Source organism: Acomys russatus, chromosome 15 (genome assembly GCF_903995435.1).
Source record: "Acomys russatus chromosome 15, mAcoRus1.1, whole genome shotgun sequence".
In the NCBI taxonomy this organism is placed as follows: Eukaryota; Metazoa; Chordata; class Mammalia; order Rodentia; family Muridae; genus Acomys; species Acomys russatus.
In genome coordinates, this window is record NC_067151.1 from 34,137,000 (window position 1) to 34,154,471 (window position 17,472).

Below are 17,472 nucleotides of genomic sequence, written 5' to 3' on the forward strand. Positions count from 1 at the left end.
AACAACAACAACACATACACAACACAACACAAAATTGAGTGGGTCAAGTTAAGAGGAGTTAAAGGGTGAAAATCAAAATACATTGAATGTGTGCATGTGTATAATTCTCAAAGAATTAAAGTATCATATTTTTAAAAGTGAGATGTGCTTGGACGTCAAATTGATAAGGAGAGGGCATGTGATAGGCTTTGATGGTTCATATTAATTGTTAACTGGACAGGATTTGAAGTCATCTAGGAGACACACCTCTACAGCATGTCTATAGAAGAGTAGGTATGCAAAAGGAAACAAGAAAAGAGAAGAGAAACAGAGAAAGTCCCTGATACATATTCTAACCACATTCCACAGCACCTCTTCCTACCTAAAAGAGTTAGAGTTTATCCCAGATTAAATCTAGACTAGAGGTGCTGAAAGAACAAGTGAGGACATGGTGACAGAAACAGGGAGAACAGGGTAGACTCACCGAGTAGTCTATAGATAAAAGTGGTATGCGGGGAAACTCATGCAGAAACAGCAAAGAAAACAGTATTGTGCCAAAGATGGAGTTATGTTCATGTTTGAAAAGATGATTAGATGATGGCAAAGTCTTAAGGATGAGAAATCTCCTAAAAGAAGCAGAGAACATGTGTTCTCAGAACTACACAAGTTGCATTGCCAGAAAGAGCACATTTAAAGTAATACAGGAGGTAAACTTTAAACCCCTTCCCAGATCTAGCCAATGGTCAGAATATTCTCCACAGTTGAGTGGAGAGTGTGATACGACTTTCTCACGTACTCTGGTGCCTCACATTTGACCATGTCCCCTGGAGGGGGAGACCTGGTGGCACTCAGAGGAAGGACAGCAAGTAGCCAAGAAGAGACTTGATACCCTATGAGAATATATAGGGGGACGTAATCCCCTTCAGGAACAGTCATAGGGGAGGGGAATAATGGGAAAATGGGGGGGGGAGGAATGGGAGGATACAAGGGATGGGATAAACATTGAGATGTAACAAGAATAAATTAATAAAAAAAAATTAAAAATAAAATAAAAAATAAAAAATAAAAAATAAAAAAAAATAAAGTCAGAAGGTTAAGTTCAGGCAAATTAGTTCCTGCTGACTTTGACAAGAAGTCCAGGAAGATGGGGGGGAAAGCCCAGTCTCTGGAATTGGGCAATAAGAAAAAGAAAGCAATTCCATGCTAGCTGTTAAGACACGGCCGTGTGTGGGAGGCAGACAGCTACCATAAAGCTTTTGCAGTAGAGAAGGTAATTGAGATCAGCTTCAAATACAATAACAGTAAGCATAGCCTTATAAACAAACATCAGAGTAAGGTGGTTTCATTATAAAATCAATATCATTTTATATGTCTTTGTAAACTTCATACCATTTTTATTTCATGAAATAGTATTTTAATATAATGCCTTAGTACCCAGTAACCCTTACATAGATGTAACATTTGTAGGGCTGGTGGACTACTCTCTAGAAAAATCGTAACTGCCTTTTCCCACTCAAACTGCAGCATACTCTCCTACCTGTGATGTGATTGGTATTTTTCAGCACCACCAATTTGAGAGGAAAAACAAAGCATAGGTTTGTAGGTATTCATTTGCATTCCCTAGATTTTGCTTAAAGTTATCCATCTCACTTTGGTTATTAGTTGTTTATGTTCCAGATTACAAATGTTCACATATGTTGCTTTTTGTCCATGAACAAAATCATGCTTTTATAAATTATTTCAATATCAAAGACATTTATGTATACTCTATCTTGATAGTATGTCTAAATAATTTTTCTAGGTATAGCCAGGCCTTTTTCATGGTACAATATTACATACATGTTGTCATAAGTGACAACATTTACAAATATTTGTATGTGTGTCTTTTTTGTTAACTATGCTTTTTAAGATTTGTTGTCATTATTTTTTATGTATGTGTGTGTGAGTGTGTGTGTGTGTGTGTGTGTGTGTGTGTGTGTGTGTGTGTGTGTGTGTGTGTGTGTACATGAAAGATGCTAGAAGTTTTAGACTCTCTTGGAACTGTAGTTAAAAGCAGTTGTAAGCTGCCTGACATGATGCTGGCAATTGAACTTGGTCCCTCTAGAAGTGTAGTATATGATTTTAACCACTGAGCCATCTCTTTAGCTCATTGACTACATGTTTTAAATACTAACAGATACCACCATCAATACCAACATTAACAATAATGATCAGCTTTAACACTTGCTCCAACTATTACTTCACTCTTCACCTGAGCTGTTTCACTAAGACTGTTAACATTTCACTATTGCTAGGGAAAGCTGGGAACACCTAGCATTGAGAACCAGGCAGCAGGTGAGCCGGAGGTTTTTACCCTTGGGTAAAATCATTGGGAAGAGCTACATGCCTAGTGGTGAGAAGTGGTTCCAGGCTTTGTGTTCACAATGCCCTTTGACCTACCTTAAATAATGGCAGTGCACCCAGGATCTCACCTCCCTCTCCAAGTCTCGGCTCCTATCTCTCTAGAATAGGACTGCTTTATGTTGTAGAATTTTTGTGAGGGTCACATAACAGAATACATGCAGAGTGTTTAGTTCTATGCGCAAAACATGGCAAGTACTCCACAGAGCCTCCATCTTGTGTTAACTTAATGCAATTTTGTTATTCTTTTCTGTGTATTTGTTTAAAAAACAAAAGCAAAAACACAAGCCTTAACTCTCAGCAGGCAAACAGATCTCTGTGAGTTCGAGATCAACCTGTCTATGGCATAAGTTCTAAGAAAACCAAAACTACACAGTGAAAACCTATCTCAGGAGGAGGAGGAGGAGAAAGAGGAGGAGAAGAAGAAGAAGACGATGTTGAATGGAAGAATGGAAGGCAGAGTAGGATTCTCACTGATGAAGGACAAAATAGTGGGTCAGCATTTTTAGTTGAGGCACACAGTAGGTAACGTTGGCAGAGGTCAGAGGGCCTTGCAGGTGAGTACCAACTTTTGTTTTATATATTGGTAACAGCAAGGTGTGTGGTTATGCAGGTGTGTGAATTACAGAATAGTGAATGATCCTGAAGACATTCAGAAATTATCTTTGTGCATTAAACTATAAATTTCCTGATTGCTCCATTAGGCTAAAGTCCTCAACTCTCAAAAAAAAATTCATTTTAAAGAGTTTTTTAAAACACACAGAGAAAGGAAAGGTAATAGGGCTACAGTTGTTTGAAAATGGCTAATACTGATCCAAAGTCTTTTATTAAATTTAGAAACTTCTACTTAGTTTTCTCAAATGAATTTTTCAGCAGAGGCCATCCCTTTAAATGTCTGTTGACATCATGTGTTGTGGAAATTCTATTAGATAGGGCTGCTAGAGGCTATCAAAATGAGACTTGATAGCCTATGACCATATAGTGGGGGAAGAGGTCCCCCTCTGGCAAAGACATAAGGGAGGAGAATAGGGTGAAAGTGGGAGGGAGGGAGGAACAGGAGGATACAAGGGATGGGAGAACAACTGAGATGTAATCTGAATAAATTAAATTTTAAAAATATAAAAATAAAAATAAATAAAAAATTAAAAGATAGGGCTGCTAGAGAAAACAGCCTAATTTTTAAAAATATCTGAACTCATCAAATGATTGAATGGGAGTAGCTGGTATGATGAAATTAGACACATTCTTATTAAAAAGGGGGGATACTGTGAAAATGAGGCCACTGGTGCTAAGAAACCCCCAACTATACAGCTCTCTTCTTCTCTTCGCCCACCAAATCATGTCCTGCCAGCACACAGCAAAGCAATGCATGAAAAGGCTAAACCGTATGAAATCAAACTCAGTTGTCATTGTTCATGGCACTGTCCTTCTTGACATGTGAAACTGTTTCTCTCTAGCCCTGGACTGGAGGCTAGGCTGGCTAGCCAGCAAGCCCTGGGCATCTGGCTCTCTCTGCATCCCCAGGGATTACAAGGGCAATGGGCTTCTTTAGATGGGTTCTGAAAATTGAACTCAAGGCCACACTTTCGCAGAGCATCTCCCTACACCTGGCACATTTACTTTGAAGATAACAACACCACAGTTATGCACCAAAATTCAAAGTATTATCTTAATTATCACAACAGTCAATGCAACAAGTACTGGTGTGTGTGTGTGTGTGTGTGTGTAACAGAGAAGAAAACTGGGGCTCTAGAAGGCTGAATGATTTCTCAACAGAATTCAAGTTTAGGAGAGCTGCAGTCCAAACCCTTTTGTTTCTATAATGCTGTACACTGTGCCTACATGACTGATAGCCTCACAAAGCTAGTGAACATTGACTTGCAGTTACTCTGGGGCTAATTTGCCTCTAGAGTCAAACACTAAATACCACTTCATTCTACAACAACACAGAATCTGAGAGAACACTGAGGGGCTTCAATGGGAGGCAGAATCTCACGTAAAGGTCTGAACCTGTGTTCTGGTCAAACTCATTTTATGTGCACATGGAGGATACAGAAGCATCTACGATTTTGATGGCCTTTAGAGGAGTTTCAACACATTTGGGTTACGTTGTGTCATCTATTTCTGTTTTACTACTCAAAAAACTGGGTGCATCTTATGGTCAGGTTTGTCTTATGGTCCAAAAATATGGTAAATAGTTGCTAATGAAACAAACAAGAAAACAAGGCAATTTCTTGCTTTCTCCCTAGGGAAGGATGTGACTTTTAGAATGTTACTTTTAGCTTAAACAAACTTTTGGAACTTGTTTTTATTTGTGTCAAAATTGTCAACTTTAAAATGGGAAAGTCAGAGGAAAAGAGAATTGGAATTCTATTATATTGGTATCTACCTGAAGTACAAACTCAGGCTTGGAGATGGCATTTCACATCTACCAGACTAACAAAATCTTGTAAAGAAATAAGATGTGCTAATGAGATGTAAATGAGTCAGTGTTGACTTGGGTCTTAAGTATGCCCTTAAACACTCATTTGCTAAAGGCCTGAACACCAGGATATGGTGTTGTTGGGGGCAAGAAATGATGGGACCTTTATGTGCTGGGCCCTAGCGGATGTTAGGATATTAGGACACTTTGGGGACCTTTCTCTCTGTGTGATTCAGGGGACTTTATCACACAGTGTCTGTGATAAAATTCTGTCTCATGACAGGCAACAGGAGCAACTTACTACCGACTGGAATTTCTGAATCCATGAACAAAATAGACCGTTTTCTACTGCTGTTGTCTCACTATTGCACTTTAGTGACATGAAGCTGACTAACACAGTTGTGCGCCACATTCTTCTCCCTGGTCATCAGGATTTAATGTCAGTTTGTAAGCAAGTAGGTGGCTTATAGTAACTTATTCTACAGATCATTGAAGGTGCCACACACAGTACATTTTCTAAAATTACCACAAATATGTTATAATAATTGTGCTTATTTTTCAGATACAAATAGCCATGGTTTCCCTAAATTTTCAACCCACATGGCTATTTCTTTGGGACAGCACAGAATAAATGTGAAAAGAAGGTCCTGCGGCTGGTAAACAAAAAGCTAGCCCTGCAAAAATCCTGGACTTTAGCATTTTTAATATACTTTGATTCTACTGATCATCACATTCAAACTTCTCACTAGGAGCAAGAGCATCAGAAACAATTCAGTGTGGAATTTAAAAATGACACCATCACCAGCTCCAAACCAAGAGGTTAACTTTTGTAATAAACTCAGCCAGCAGGTAAGGTCTATGTGTGCCACTCATCAGAATTGACACTTGTACCTCCTGATGTTTCAGACACATATTTTTCATGGATCTTTATTAGAAATATCCCTCCATCCAAACCACGTTTATTTCACTTGGCACATACTATCAGATAAGCCCCCTGATAGTTGTACATCCAGTGTATAGGCATACAAGATGGCTGCAAAAATAAGTGAGCGATTAGAGATTAGGACACAATTAGTTTTTATTAGAGTATTGGCATGATCAGGCTGCTTGGTCCCCAGTCATCAAGAGGTGTGGTTTGTACCATTTATTTTTAGCAACAATAAAACAAATACCTCTTCCCACGTTGTGGCTTTCTGTGCATTCATAGACCTGACTGTCCCTTCAGGTATTTTACACACAGAGATAAGTCCAGGGCAAGAACAGCCCCTGGGTGCTTGGGGCACAGCTTGGCGAACCTGGGAAGTCAGCTTAAGTATTTAAGGCACCTGGGAAAATGGGAGTTGGATTGTTGTTGTTGTTGTTGTTGATGATGATGATGATGATGTGGCTTTTTCCCTTTTCTTCAAAAAGGCTATGTGGCTAGGCTATAAGATGCCAACTTTGAAGAAGCCGAGTTTCCCCAACAGTCTTCTCTGAGTCTGAGTCCAAGCTTACCAGTGTGATGAAAAGCATTGCCCAGGATGCCAGCGTCTCTTGCCTTGTCCAATACTGAGAGTGTCACACTCTTCAGGCAATGATTCAGACACTCACTGTCTTCTCACTCCAATGTTTAAAGCCAGATAGGAAAACTTGACTCCACTTCAATCCCCCTGTCTCTCATGTTTTAAATGGTATTTATTTGTATGAGGTGAGGGAGCACGCTAATCCTATGGAGGTCCAAGAATAGTCTGCAGGAGTCAGTGCTCTCCTTCCACTACATGGGCCCCAGGGAGCCAACTCAGGTCATCAGCCTTGGCAGCAAGTGTCCTCACCCACTGACCCACCTTGCCAGTCTTTGGTTCACCTCTTTGAGTAGTTAAAATTAGTTTCCTGTGAGCTAAGTTCTTATTTGACTGAAATGCCCTTTCCAAAAAGAACTTTGCTGATGAATATGCTTGTCATAGGTTCTTATCAATTAAAAAAAAATCAGGTGGAAAGAAAAGAAAGCCTGTTATAAATGTCAAGACTGGAACAAGGGTCACAGGAAGTGTGGTGTGATACTGAAGCATTTAATTGTCACTCCAGGCTCCAAGCAAGATTGTTTAGTGGTGACTAACAGACAGAGTGATCATTTTGCTCCAGGCACAGCAGGTCTCCTATCATTATAAGGAAAACTCCCAGCCATGACCAATTCCCAGCTTAGCCCTTACGTGGCAGGGTTCTCTCTCTCTCTCTTAGTTATTAGCTAGGGAGGACACTGCCTGTAGGCTCAAAGAGGGTAGTGTTTGATGAGACCTAGATACTGAGGTCAAAGAAAAGCAATAACATGGCTAATGCTCTAAACTGAAGAATCATTCAAACCATAATCTCAATGAGATGTCATTGAGGTCAGGAGCATTAGTTCAGACAGCCTCACCAGAGATATTTGTCTAGTGAGCCCAGAGGACAGGTAAGGAAAGAAACAGAAATCTCTGGGTCAGCCTCTGGGGAGACTGTGATGATTTTCTATGGAGTCCTTCCTAAGTTCCGACAGGAATCCCACTGGACCCTGGTGGGCCTGGTGGGCCCTTGTGTAGATGTTCCATAGCTACCAGTGTCGATTCCAGAATATCTGTATGAACTATGTGAGGTAAGAGGTTATGATCTTCACGTGAAGAGGACGATTCCAGAATATCTGTATGAACTATGTGAGGTAAGAGGTTATGATCTTCACATGAAGAGGACTTTTACACACACACACACACACACACAGACACACAACCAGTGTTCTTTCTAACCTGAAGTTGACATGTGGCATACATCTCCCATGGCTGTCCTGTGACTTTATAAGAGCTCTAGTGCACTGCTCCTTTGAGCCTTCTGGTTGCTGCAACACTCTTTCACCACCATGGTACAGGAAACAAGTTGAAAAGGGAAAGGATCTGCCCTTGTGAGTCTTTGACTAGAGGTGTGATCAATGGCTTAAAGCTCAATCCATGCCTCTGCTCCCCAGTGAAGAAAAGTTCTACTTGAAACCCAAAGACAATGACTTCAAGATAACTATGCAGCACACAGTTGGAATTCAAGGCATGTTTTGTTTAAAATATGACTGATACTTAATGAATCAAAACTAAAATGGAAAATTAGGAAAGTGACCTCTACATCCTCTTCTGACAGCACCACTGAAATTAAGCTGTTAATGAACTCTGCATCTGATGGTAAGTGGGAAATTGCCAGAAGTTTGACACATGAAATGCAAAACCTAGTGAAGACCCACAGTCACTGTGCTGAATGAAACTGTACTTCAGCTAAGAAAGATTCAACTTCTTTTCCCCTTCTTTTTAGTTTGCTTGGTAATTTTTAATGTATAGTTCCTATAATTCTATTTCGAACTAAAGCATCTATATAATACTTTAGATGATAATCTATAAAACATACACGTATTGCCTTGTTTAAACTTAACCAACAAATGGGGCATTTAAAGCTAGAGAGGTCCAAACTGCTTGTCGAAGGGCTCTGAACTGCCGAGTGCTGTGAATGAAACCCAAGACAAAGGTCAGATTCTGCCCTAGTGCTCTTTCTGCGGCTTGGTGTTTCTTACTTTTGGTTATTTTCCTACATGTTTTGGTGTGACATATTTTCTGCATTAGAGTTCTAGTCACTACAAGATCAAGATGGGCAATGGTTACCAAAGCTTACGTTGTTTCCCAAAGTTCTCATTTGATTCAATTCTCATGGCTTTATTAAATTCCGTGAGGAATGCACAGTAGCTCACTCTGCATTAACAAGACAGAGTAATACACTAGACTAACAGCTCCGGAAACAGACTGCCTGGTGCTGAATGTCAGCCCACTACCTCCAAAAGGGTAACGTTGGGCTGTTTCCTGTTCTTACATTTCCGCCATCTGCTCACAAGACATAATATTACAGAGTGCGGGGTTGTTATGGGAACTAAATAATATGACTCACTTGAAGCGTGAGGAATAATAACTGAGTCTTAACTAGGAATCAAACCATTTCAAGTTCCTACTATGTGGAAAGACAACGTTTTATGGTGACCACGTCTACACAAATTACCTGTTTGAAGTATGCAGATAACTCCATAGCCTGAAGGTAACTGGGAAGTGACACAGAATAGGTTAAACTGCTGCTAGCTAGGAAAACAGAAGCCAGGAAGAGCCTTTCAGAGAATGTCTATGAGTATTCAAGGACTGTAGAGGTTGGAAGAGGTAGAGACACTGGAGGTTTCAGAAATAATGGTGGGTAAAAACTAATACTTTATTCAATGGTTCTTCAAAGCAATGAAGGGTTTTGTGCATTTTGGAAGTGGAGCATAGAAAAGGGAGAGTTTCCATACTTCCCATTTCTTCACCCCAACCAAGCCCTGAATTGAAGAGCAGGACTTTCGCAACCACGCTTTCAGATGATATCTGCAAACTCCAAGAATCAAAAATACAGCATTCCTGCAGAGAAGACCAAGGTGTCTGGGTATTCTGTGACCTCCCCTTCAGTTATGACTGTATGACAGTTAAGTCAAACAGTTCACTGGCCTCTCTCTCTGCCTCTTGGCTACCATTCTCTCCCATCCAATCCCTTCCTTACCGAAATATTCTTCCTAATGATATTTTCTAAAGAATGACTAATACATGTGCAATCATTTTGCAAAACTACAAAATGACCTGTAGTTTAATGATAGCTAACGAGAAATAAAAATCAGGCTAGCATAAGCATACCCATCTTATGCTTCTGCACTAGCTTGCACGACAATTTCAGACACGGTAGTTTAATCGTTCTTTAGGCCTTCAGGTTTGATACTGCTGCTTTATGAAGGAGTACACTGTGACATAGAGACACTTTTCCTGATAAAAGTCCAGGGGTAAGCAATAGAGTCAGTGAAAGTTGTCCTGTGTCTGAATTAACAGTACAAAGGTGCCGCCTACTTACTTTAGATGGTCCAGTGACTTCTCTTTGGGGCTTACAGATAAGCTATAGACCGATCAAGAAACACATAGCAGTAGCCTGGCCAAGGCCTTCAGTCTCAGCAGTGGTAAGTCTGTCAGACTATCTGAAAGTGTGTGTGTGTGTGTGTGTGTGTGTGTGTGTGTGTGTGTTTGTGTGTGTGTGTGTGTGTGTACATATGTATACATATGTATTTGACTTTTGACTTCTATCTTGAATATGTAAAGTCCTTGCAGTTAACTGATAAAAAGAAGATTTGACAGATAATGGGGTGGGCCCAGGGAGGAGGTCTGAGCTGACCCAGGGCACATAAGGAACTCCCCAACTTGAGGTAGCAGACACTTTACCCAGGGAGGCCAGAGCTGACCCAGAAAAGAAAAAGATCTTCACAGGAAGACAAAAACTTGAGTTACCTGCTCTGAAACACAACTCCACAGCAAAGTATGACACAACTTTAGGATAAAAGGACCAAAACTGTTCTTCAAGCAAGTGGTGGAAACAAGCAGGTGTAGCTATATTAATATCTGAAAAAAAACAGACTTCAAACCACAAGTAAAAGAGATTAAAAACATAGTTCATACGCATCAAGGAAACACTCCACACAATTCTAAAAATAGATTCACCTAACAAAGCAAATGGCACCAAATATAAAGTCACAGGCTAATCTTACACAGAGATAGTGAGTGACTTCAATACTCCACTCTCACCAAACAAAGGTCATTTGGATAATCAGAAACACACTGGAGTAAAATGACACTATAAATCAAGTGGACCCAACATACATTTACAGAATGTTCCATCCAAACACTGGAGTATACACATTCTTCTCAGTAGGTCATGGAATTGTCCCCAAAATTGATTACATATTAGGATATGCAGCAAGCCTCAACAAATGGAGGAAAATCAAAGGAACACTCTGTCTATATGGCCACAATAGAATAAATAGATATATTAACAGCAATAGAAACTACAGAACAGCTGGATGCGGTGGCACATACCTGTAATATCAGCACTCAGGGAGGCAGAGGCAGATAGATCTCTGTGAGTTCAAGGCCAGCCTAGTCTACAAAGCAAGTCCAGGACAGCCAGGGCTACACAGAGAAACCCTGTCTGAAAAACAACCAAAAAGAAACAAAAAAAAAAAAAAAAAAAAAAAAAAAAAAAAAGAAAGAAAGAAAGAAAGAAAAGGAATTACTACAGAAAGTACACAAACTCCTGGACATTAAACAACATTCTTCTGTCAGATATGGTGATACACCACTAATGCCAATACTGGAGAGAAGAGCCAGAAGGTTCTGTAAGGCCGATCTGGTCGATATAACAAATTCCATGCCAGCCATGGCTATAGAGTAGAACTCTCTCAAATATACATACATATATATTGGATGAGAAACAAGTCACTGAAAAAATCAGAAGGAAAACATTTTAAATTACAAAACTGAGTGAAATGGAAAAATACAACATATCTAAATTTATGAGACTCAATTTTTAAATACTCATTTATATAAATGTTTCATCAACATTTATGAGTGTGAACTACACACATGCCTAGAGCCTGGAGAGCTCATAAGAATGTGTTGGATATCCTGAAACTGAGTTACTGATGGTTGTTAATTACAAAGTGAGTGCTGGGAACTGAACCCTGGCCCACTGCAAGCGCAGAATCACTCTCTAGCCAAAAGACAATAGTTACAAGAGGAAAGGCACTAATATAACCAAGTCCCTACCTCAAAAAGTGTGAGATATCGCAAATAAATAACTTAATTAAGTACCTTAAGGCCTTAGAAAAATAAAAACAAAGCAAACTGAAAAAAACTGGGGATATGAAGAAATAAATATTAGGTCAAAAATTAATGAAATAGAAACAAAATACAAAGAATCAGTGAAAAGGAAAGTTGGTTCTTTGAAAAGATAAGATTGGCAATCCTTAGCCAAATTAATCAAAAGAAAGAGGGAGAAAGTCAAAGTTAATAAAGGAAATGGATAGATTTCTAGATATGTATGTTGTACCAAAATTTAACAAAGATGAAATAAACACTTAAACAGATCTACAACAAGCAGTGAGATCAAAGTACTAATAAAATGTCTCCTAAATAAAAAATGCCCAATGGGAGGATAAAAGGGATGGGGTAACCATTGAGATGTAATATGAATAAATTAATAAAATATTTTTTAAAAAAGAAAGTTGAAAACAAAAAAAAAATGCCCAAGATAGAATGGACTCACTAAAGAATTCTACCACAACTTGAAAAAAGAACTAATACCAGTACTACTCAAATTAGTCCATAAAAACAAAAGTATCCAAACTCTTTTTTATCAAGCCAGTATTACTCTGTTATCAAGCCAGATAAAGGCAAACCAAAATAAATAAATAAAAAGATGATTGGTAGGTAGGTAGATAGATAGATAGGTGATAGATAATTGGATAGATAGATGATAGGTAGATAGATAATGAAAACTACAGACTTTTCTCCCTGATTAACATAGCTTTAAAATCATCATAAACTTATGCCTAACAAATTCAAGATTACATAAAATATCATTCATCATCAAAAATTTGTTGTTTTTCATTCTAGAGATATAGGGATGGTTCAACATACACAAATCACTAAATGTGGTTAATCACATAAACTAACTCAATAAGTATAGAAAATAGGCTATATACAGCAAGCCTTTAAATAACACCATGCTAAATAAAGAAAAATTCAAAGCATTGTCATTTAGATCAGGTACCAGGTTACTTACTCTCTCCACTCCTATTCCACGTAGTCCTTGAAATATTAGCTAAAGGAATAAGACCAGAGAAGAAAATAAAGGGGATACAAACAGAAAAAGAAGTCATATTTACAGATGAAATGAGCCTATACATAAGAGACCCTAAACACTCCACTAAAAGCCACTCAGAAGTGACAAGCACTTTGAACAAAGTGGCAGGATACAAAAGCAACTTTAAAAAATTAGTACTCTTCTTAAATAACAATAAAAAACATCCTAAAAAGTCAAAGAAGCAATCTTATTCATGGATTCTTTATACATACATACATACATACATACATACATACACACACTACCTGTGACTAAGCCTGACCAAAGGGGAAATTTTACCATGAAATATATTAAGATAATAGAAAATATTGAGGAACATACTAGAAGCTAGAAAGAACTCGCATGCTCATAACTTGCTAGAATTAATCATATGGTGATCATATTACCAAAAGCAATCTACATATTCAATTGCAGTCCCAATCAAAATTTCAGTAACATACTTCACAGAAATAGAAAAAAAATTGCAAAATTGAATAGAAGGAACAAAGGACCAAGGACATCTAAAGCAGTCTTGAGGAAAAATGAAAACTGTGAATGGAGGAATCAGCATACTTGATTTCAAACTATATTAGAGAGTCATAGAAATAAAAACAGCGCATATTGGCACAAATGCAGACACATATAAGTGGAAAAGAATAGAAAACCCAGACATAAGTCAACACAGCTACAGCCACCTGATTTTTGACAAAGATGCCAAAAGTACACATTGGAGAAAGGCAGTATCTTCAATAGATGGTGCTGGGAAGATTAGATTTCAACATGCAGAGAAATGAAACTGAATTCTTATCTCTTACGCTGCACAATACTCTATTCTGGATAGAGCTCAATAGGAGACCTGACACCCAAAGCCTTACATTAAAAACAATTGGAAGTCTGCTTCAACGTAGGCATAGATAAAAGGTTGTTGGGGGTTGGTCTGGCGCTGCTGTATAATCAAATGCTAAATATTGGCCCCCAAGATCTGGTTGTAGTCCAGAGAAGCACATACTTAGGTGATATTATGTAAACTTTGCTCGCTGATATTTTCTGATTGGTTAAATAAAGTTGCTGACACCAAATTACTGGGCAGAATAGAGGTAGGCAGAAGTTCTGCTCCTGGGCTTGGGGTCTCATGTAGGTGCCATGAAAGGAGAGACAGAGAAGAGGAGGGGAAAAAAGGATGTTACCATGGATATGGACCTTGAGCATGTGGCTGTGAGGACTGGCTCAAAGGAGCAGAAGCAGCCCTAACAATATATGACAAGGAATATTGGGGTACACGGCTAGGAAATAGCAAAATAGCTTAGAGGTTGACATCTGCCTTACTGTAGTGCTTTAAAGATCATAATAAATCTAACAATGTCTCTGTGAGTTTTATTTAGGAACTGAACAGTCTGAAGTGGGGTAGAAACCCTTAATAGATATTTAGAAACAATAAGGGGCAACAGCAACCCCAAAAAAATATTTCTACAACAGTGGGTCTCTGAATTTGACTCTGGTAGCTCAGGAAATGGGAATTCATGAAACTATACGTAGATGTCTGTCAAAAGAATCTGTTACTTCATCTGGAAATAATCAAACTCGGGGCTGAAATCAATAAATTAGAAACAAAGAGAACAATTCACAGAATCAACAAAACCAGGAGCTGGTTCTTTGAGAAAATCAACAAGATAGACAAACCATTAGCCACACTAACTAAAAAGCAGAGAGACACTATCCAAATCAACAAAATCATCATAAATGAAAAGGGAGACATAACAATAGACACTGAAGAAATACAAAGAGTCATAAGATCCTACTTCAAAGGCATATATGCCACAAAATTTGAAACTCTAAGGGAAATGGACAATTTTCTTGATCAATTCCACTTGCCAAAATTGAAACAAGGTCAGATAAACAAACTAAATAGTGCTATTTCCACTACAGAAATAGAAGTAGTCATTAATAGTCTCCAAAAAAAAAAAAAAAAAAAAAAAAGCGCAAGGCCAGATGGTTTCAGTACAAAATTCTATTAGACCTTCTAAGAAGAACTAATACTGATAATCTTCAAACTACTCCAAAAGATAGAAAAGGAGGTCACATTACCAAACTCCTTCTATGAGACCAGAGTCACTTTGATACCTTAGCCTCACACAGACCCAACAAAGAAAGAGAATTTCAAACCAGTTTCTATTATGAACATTGATGCAAAAATAGTTAATAAAATACTCACAAGCACATCAAAGATATCATTCACCATGACCAGGTAGGTTTCATTCCAGGCATGCAGGGATGGTTTAATATATGGAAATCCATCAATGTAATCCACCATATAAACAAACTGAAAGAAAAAAAAACCACATGATCATCTCCTTAGATAAGAAAAAACATTTGACAAAATCCTACACCTATTCCTGCTTAAAGTCTTGGAGAGATCAGGCATTCAAGGCACATACCTAAACATAATAAGAGCTGTATACAGCAAGCCAATAGCCAACAGCAAGTTAAATGGAGATAAACTCAAGGATATTCCACTAAAATCAGGGACCAGGCAAGGGTGCCCACTTTCTCAATATCTCTTCAATATAGTTCTTGAAGTTCCAGTCAGAGCAATAAGACAACAAAAGGAGATCAAGGGGATCAAAATAGGAAAGGAGGAAGTCAAATTATCCATATTTGCAGATGATATGATAGTGTTCAAACTATGGCACCAACCAAGGACAATATGTGCAGTCAGTATCAAACTCCTACCCAGATCTAGCCAATGGATAGGACATTCTCCACAGTTGAGTGGAGAGTGGGGTCTGACTTTCACACGATCTCTGGTGCCCCATATTTGGCCATGTCCCCTTGATGGGGAGGCCCAATGGCACTCAGAGGAAGGATAGCAGACTACTAAGAAGAGACTTGATACCCTAGCATCATATTCAGGAGGACGGGGTCCCCCTAAGTCACAATCATAGGGAAAGGGAATGGAGTGAAAGCGGGAGGGAGGGAGGAATGGGAGGATGCACGGGATGGGATAGCAATTGAGATGTAATATGAATGATTTTATTTTTCAATTAAAAAATTTTTTTTAAAAAACTGTGGTACATTTACACTATGGAATACTACTCAGCTATTAAAAACAAGGAAATCCCAAATTTTGTGGGCAAATGGATGGAACTAGAAATGATCATAATGAGTGAGTTAACCCAGACTCAGAAAGACTCACATGGTATATACTCACTTATAATTGGGCACTAGCTCAAAAGGCATGTCCCCTGAAAGTGTTCACTTACCAGGAGATTGGGATAGATGTGAGGACATCCTACTGGGACTCTAGGTGAGAGAAGTATGGGAGAATGGGGAAATAGGATCCAGAAGGTCCTAGAAACCTACAAGTAGAACATCATGATGGTGCATAACAAATTACCACAAGATAATTACCGCTAGTGATATTAAGCAACAAACGTTTGCTATCTCACACTTTCTCAGACTCAGGAAGTTGGGTACAGCTTAGGAGGGTGTTTTTACCTCACAGTTTCTCACAAAGTTGAATGTGTCTTCTGAAGTGCACATTCCCGCTGTCTGCACTGGTGGGGCTCAACTGTGATCTTTTGGGACAAGGCTGTAGTTCTCTTCTTGGATACTGATCAAAAGTATCGCTCGGTTCCTTGGTTTATGGGCTTCTCTGTAGAAAGAGAAAAGCAAGAAATGGCTAAAGAAATCCAACAGTACAGAAATCACAGTATTTTTATAACTTCCTCTCAGAAGTCACAACCTACCACTCTTGTGTTAGAGGTCACACCTAAAAATACTCTAGGCACTCTCAGTTGCCAGTGAGTTTGAATTTTCTAAGAGATGATAACATAGTAAAGTTAGTCTTCTAGACTCCAGGCCTCTGATACACACACCCAAAAGTAAACACACATTCACTTGTTTAAGATTCTTACATGTTCTCACTGTACCTTTTCTTATCCAATGGAAAATTTGTCACCAAGAGACTACTGGCTTTGCTATTACCAATGTTTATCAAACATCCTAATTTGTGGGTTCTTCTCCCTCCTCCTTTTTACCCCCCCCCCCCCCACCCCCCCCCCCCCCCCCGCTTTCACTCCTATCACTAGATAGGAGAGGAAGAAGAATAGAGAGGAAAGAAGAGATCCCTGAATAAAGTCAGGGGTTGGAAAGGGGACGATGTTATCGTTAAATTACTTTCTGCTGGTTAGAGCCACTGAACTCCTTGGGGCAAAGTTTGATCGTCACTGGCAGGATACCTAATTTTTTCTTTTTGTTTCTTCTTTTTGCATGACTACTTAACAAACCGTGACCAATAGCAACCAACAAACCCCCTATTGGGTCTCTAGCATTTATATACCTTCTGAAAAGTCCCCAGAATTCCAAATGTCACACAATCACAGAAACTATCTGCAGCTGGCAAAATCATGCCTCTGCTAGAGCAGGAAGCATAGTCAGCTGCTGCAAAGTAGCCCCATATCCCCCATAACTGGGATTAAAATGAAAACACATTCTATATATTTCTGTTTTTTAAAGAAACCAAAACTCTAGACTTCTCACTACAAAAGTCTTGAAGCATCTTTATGTGTCCAGGTCTGTGTTTCACAGTATGTTGTAAAGAGGCATATACGTTATGGGGAAATCATAATGTGTCCATTAGAGTTTGGCAGAAAGAACATGTTATGCAGTTTGGATTTTAGTGAGAAACTTTGGGGAATATCTAAGAAAGCATGACTCACTGTAGGCTGGATGTTATCAAAAGCTTGAAGTAGTTTATTACTGGATTTCCCCATAGGTATCATCTATGAAAAGGACAGACTAGAAACACTGTGGCAAAATAATAAAAGCAACTAAGACAGAAGGGTTTGAATCTGCCATTTTCTGTGCCTGAAATTGAACGTGTTCCTGCTCCTGCTACTTCTGCAGATAAAATGAAAAGTCAGGATGTGTATAGTGAAGGTAAGACACTC

General features: G+C 38.8%; 1 pseudogene; it reads left to right on the plus strand.

Moving 5' to 3' along the window:
• Positions 1-17,472, plus strand: part of LOC127198996 (nuclear autoantigenic sperm protein-like) — a 35,661-nt pseudogene that overhangs the window by 16,001 nt on the left and 2,188 nt on the right.